The sequence below is a fragment of the Oppia nitens genome, unplaced genomic scaffold, assembly GCF_028296485.1.
Source record: "Oppia nitens isolate AA-2021 unplaced genomic scaffold, nextdenovo-longstitch-racon4-pilon3 scaffold1_pilon_pilon_pilon, whole genome shotgun sequence".
In the NCBI taxonomy this organism is placed as follows: Eukaryota; Metazoa; Arthropoda; class Arachnida; order Sarcoptiformes; family Oppiidae; genus Oppia; species Oppia nitens.
In genome coordinates, this window is record NW_026533199.1 from 8,746,849 (window position 1) to 8,752,848 (window position 6,000).

The following is a 6,000-nucleotide window of genomic DNA, read 5'->3' on the forward strand; positions in this document are numbered from 1 at the left end:
AATTATTAAATAAAGTTAAAAATTTTAGAAAAACTTAATCATATTGCAAATTATTCATAAACCTTAGTTAAAATTTAACTTCACCTAAAAGTTTTATATTAGTAGTTATTCAAAATTTAAACGATCTCGAAGAACGTATGGTATCTGCAAGAATAATATTTGAAACAATATTATCATTACCTAAAGGAGGACAGTATCAAATGAAAGGAAATGTTGTAAACGTTCCAGTCGACCCAAATGTTACATTACCTTTACTTCCTCGTTTGGAAAATGAACTACACATTATTCGTGTAGAACTAAAAAGAAGAATAACAGATCCGGATAGACGAAAAAAAGAAAATCGAAATTTTAAATCAGTAAGACCGGAATTTATTCGAAAAGCACTCAGTTATTTAATTAAACAAAACGCTTATATAAATGCCGGAGTAAAATTACGAGATGAATGGTATGAACGATTTCCAAGTGATTTCTCTCAAATGAGCGACACGCAATCTGCAGATGAAAATTCTCAAAATATTAATGAAGAACCAGAAGAAGAAATTGTAGGATGTTTAGATACACTACTTGATTACGAAGATCCACAAGCAGCTGTGGCATATGCTCCCGGTGAAGGTAAGAGACCTTTAAACATATTAATGGATATTAATGCAGCAGCCTTAGCATATCCGAAACTATTTGCCGGTCAAGAACGTAAACTAAAAGCATTAAAACAGAAACTGAGTGTGACTGATTTAGCAAAATCAGAACTAAGAAGATATGATAGAAGATGTGCTGAATGCATACCATATCTTTTTTTTACCTTTAAAATTAAACAATGTCATGAAGCAAACAGCGCTGTTAATATTTATAAAAGAAAAGTTAAAGGAGTAGGAGACAAAAATTGGACTGTAAGGGATGCTTTAGATAACGAAAAACTCAATCAGGCTATAGCGTCAGATAAAGCTTTCAAAAGTTTAGTAAAATTAAGAACGAGTCCTTCTTATTGGGAACAAAAGAGAGACGAATCTATAGCAATGATAAGACAACTTGGGTTACCTACACTATTTTTCACGTTGTCTGCTGCTGAAGTTTCATGGGATGAATTAATAGTTATTTTAAGCAAAGTCTTAAACAATGTTATTATAAGCAATAATGAAGCAAAAGATTTACAAAGAAATGAAAAATTAGATTTAATTCGCAGAGATCCGGTAACAACTAGTAGATACTTTGAAAATAGATTTCGAGAATTTTTTAAAGATATTATTCTACCTGGAGTCGCATTTAAAGGACGTCGTGTAACTGACTATTATTATCGCGTCGAATTTCAACATCGAGGATCACCTCATATTCACGGACTTTTATGGATATCTGACGCCCCAAAACTTTAAAAAAACAATTCGACTTTTTTTTGTGAAGTTGAAAAATTTATTGATGAAATATCTTCAACTTCAACTGTTGATTATATTGAATGTGAATCTGACGAGGAGACGCAAATTATAGATGAAGACACGACACATCTGATAAATACATTACAAGTTCATAGACATATGGAAAATTGTATGAAAAGCAAAAATACGTGTCGTTATCGTTTTCCAATGCCTCCAATGCCAGAAACAAGAATTCTAAAACCGTTAGATGATAATGTATTACTGACCGAAAAAACATTACACAAGATTAATTACAAACTAATTTCATCAAAAATTGAAGAGCTTTCTGTTCCTATTGCAAAAGGAGAACTTAATCACATGACTTTTTACGATTTTTTAAAATCATTAAATATTTCTTACAAAGATTATATCAATGCCTTAAGATCATCTTTAAAACGTGAAGAAATTTTTTTAAAACGTCAACCAAATGCAATTTTTGTAAATGCATACAACAGTTTATGGGTAAAATTATGGCGTGCAAATCATGATATTCAATATTGTTTACATCCTTACGCTTGTGTGACATACCTATGCGCATATATTAGCAAATCTATGCGAGGAATATCTTTATTATTAAAACAAGCTAATGATGAGGCAAAAAAAGGAAACAAAACACTTCAACAACAAGTAAGACATTTGGCAAACACTTTAGTAAATGGTACTGAAATTTCAGCACAAGAAGCTGTTTATCATTGTTTAAGCATGACTATTTCGCGTATGTCTCGTGTATGCATTTTTATTAATAATGGACCGCCAAATGAAAGATATCAAATGTTAAAGTCAAAAAAAGATTTGGAAAATTTACCTAATGATTCAACAGACATAACATTTAAAGGCATCTTAGAACAATATTCATCTCGTCCAAATAATCCAACTTTGAATAAATTGTGTTTGGCTGAATTTGCCGCATCATACACATATCACAAATCTTTAAGTGAAAAACAATTATTTAATATAAAAAATGATGAAGATGAAAATGAAGAAAGTCTTATTAACGATGTTAGAAATATTTTTCCACAAACATTTGCGCTAAAAGATAAAATGGGTTTTATGAAAAAACGAAAGAATATGAAAATAATTAGATTTATAAAATATAACCAGACAACAGATCCAAAAAATTACTATCGATCGCTAATATTTCTCTATTTCCCTTGGAATAATGAAGAAAAAGATATACAAGTGGATTTGTGTCAAAAGATCTATGAACGAAACAAAGAGATAATAGATAGTAATAGGGAACTATTTGATCCTCAGTCTTTAGAAAATCAATTATTAGACGCACAACTTGAAAACGAGAACGAACTTAAAGATGAAACAATTCACTATGTGAACGAAACGATTGAAAGTCAACACGAAATTCTTGCTCAGCGATCTCCAATTTACAACATATTTGACGAAGATGATGAAATCAAATTGGAGAAATCAAAGTCATATATGGAAAGAATATCTGTCCCAAAAGTAATTGGAGAAGAAGATTATCGTAAAATGATGAGATCGTTAAATATTCAACAGAGAAATTATACAATGAATATAATTTATCAATTTAAAACATTAAATCTACCGCTTTATAATATTCTAATGGGATCTGCAGGAGTAGGAAAAAGTCATGTTCTTAAATGCATATATCAATCAATACTACGTCTTATAAATTCACAACCTGGAACTAGACAAGAAACAATTAAAGTTTTAGTTACAGCTTATACAGGAAAAGCGGCATGGAATGTTGATGGCGTCACATTACATGGTGCACTTGGATTTCCACATATCCAATCAAGAGGTGGATCTTTAAACAAATTATCTGCAGATGTAGCTAATACAATGCGCGTTCAACTAAAAGATTTAAAATTATTAATTATTGATGAAATTAGCCTTTGTAGCAGTAAAATATTTAATTGGATTGATGAACGTCTTAAACAAATATTTCAAAACAACTTACCATTTGGCGGAATCTCATTATTATTAATGGGAGATCTTCATCAAGCAAAGCCAGTTGCAGGTAATTGGCCTTTTCTTCCAGATAAAAACAAAGCTTATAGTTATTTATGTGGTCCATTTCTTTGGAATAAATTTAAAGCATATGAATTAACCCAAATTATGCGTCAGAAAAACGATTTAAAATTTATTAATTGTTTGAATCGTTTGGCCAAAGCAAAATTAGAAATCTGCGATCTTGAACTTCTTGAACCTCGAGTTAATATTAATGATGAAACAAAAGATGAAGCTGTTTGTTTATACTTTACAAATCGTGACGTTTTGGTGCATAATAAAAAAGCAATAGAAGAAAAACCTGGAAATTTGCTTAAACATATATCCTCTGATATAATTGTAAAATCTACTAAAGACGATGAAAAGAAAATACAAGACAAAATATTAACAATGACATATCAAGAAACTTATGGTTTGCCAAAAGAAATAGATTTTAAATTAAATTTAAAATATATGATAACTTGTAATGTTGATGTCACAGATGGACTGTTTAATGGAGCTATTGGTGTTTTAAGAAAAATAGAACAGGATAAAGTAACCAAAAAAGTTAATAGAATTTGGATTCAATTTTCTGGAAATTCTGGCAGTGAAATGAGACGAAAATATCAACAATTAATTATTAAACAAAATATTTCTAAATTATGGACACCTATTGATGAGGTAAAAAAGACTTTTCAAATTGGCGGCTTTCTTAATATATCAGTGTCTCGTACTCAATTTCCTATTGTTTGTTGTGAAGCAATGACAATCCATAAAAGTCAAGGTTCTACATTTCACAAAGTTTTGGTAAATTTAACTCGTGGATTGCCGCGTGAACTTATTTACACAGCTTTTTCTCGTGTTACATCTATAAATGGATTATATATTGAAGGAGATTTTAGTATTTTGAAAAATCTCAAAGCTAAAGTTAGTGATAATGAAATTTTTGAAGAAATACAAAGATTACAATCAGAAGCAAAACTTGAATTAATTATTGAACCTCAAACTAATTTTTCAAAAAAGGGTTGTTTTATAACATATTTAAATGTGCAATCGCTTAGAAAAAATCTGTTAGATTTACATTGTGATCAAAATATTATAGCATCAGATGTATTAGTTCTAGTTGAAACAAGAGTTAAACGAAAAGATTTACCAAATATTGGAGACTTGAAAGTTGTGTCGCATATATATTCTGAAAACTCTACAACTGCTGAAGGTGGAGTTGCTATTTACGTTAAAGAAAATATTAAGGCTTCTATAGTTTACGAAACTATTGATAAACATATAAATACTAATTGGCATTATGAAATTACTTGTGTGAAAATTGACAATATAGCTGTTGTTGCAGTATATATTTCATCTAATGTTCCAATTAAAAGATTAAAAGAACTTTTAATTAATATTGCAAAGAACACCTGTGACTATGAACACTTAATTATTTGTGGAGATTTTAACATTGAATGTAAATCAGATAATGGAAAAAGATTGACTGAGTATACTATGAAAACATTTAAATGGTTATCATTAATACCGAAAAATGTGCCTACCACTAAATACGGAAGTCATATTGATTATATTTTCACTACAAATCAAAATGACAAAATTCACATATATGATTTTTACGGTTCAGATCATATTCCGTTTTGGATAAACGTATCAAATGATAGTTGTATTGCAGATTTGGATTCATTGTCAACTTTATCATCATGGAATAGCATAGACAAAGAAAATGATTTAATCTCTGAATTAAATTCTTCATCACAACGGAGTTTAATAGCTGATACTTTAAAAGACATAAAATTAGATAATATTAAAGAGACTAAATTAGTTATTCCTAAACTAAGCCAAGAGCAAATTGATATGCATTTGTCAATAAAAGATTCAAAGGTATCTCTAATAAAGTTGTCTCAAACACAAATTGAAGAGCATTCACAATCCCAAGTATTTATAAACCAAAACATTTGGCTGTCAAAAGCAACACATACGTATTTATTTGAAAATTTAGAATTAAGAGAGCAGAGAATACTTGAAGGATTAGAAGATAATGGATGGTTAAATGATACACATATTACTAATGGAATGTATATAGCAAGATCTCTATTATCAAATTCTAATGCACTGGAATTTAAGCCGTCATATTTATTTCATCATTCATACAATTATCTTAAACCTCGAAATTACTTCAGCTATTTTGGACAGAATATGCATCACATAATAAATCCTGGTGGTCATTGGATATATATACACGTGGAATATGAATCAGATATAATTACATGTAATGTCTACGATTCATTGAATTCTTTATCTACAAATAATTTTATAATTCGCGTTGTGAGTGCTTATATTAGAAAAATAGTTATTACTCCAATAATATATTATCGGATTTGGAAAGTCACTAAACAACCTAATGCTAAAGATTGTGGAATACACGCTTTAATAAATATGGCCTATAACTTTTCTAATATTAACCCAAGTTCAAGAAAAATTTTAGATTCCAGCGATGTTTTAAGAAATTGTTTACGTCAATGGTATGAAACAGGAAATCCATCATTGCCAAACTCAGAAGAAATTGAAGAAACTATATTATTATCAAAAATTGTCAAATCACTACATTGTACATGTGCACAAA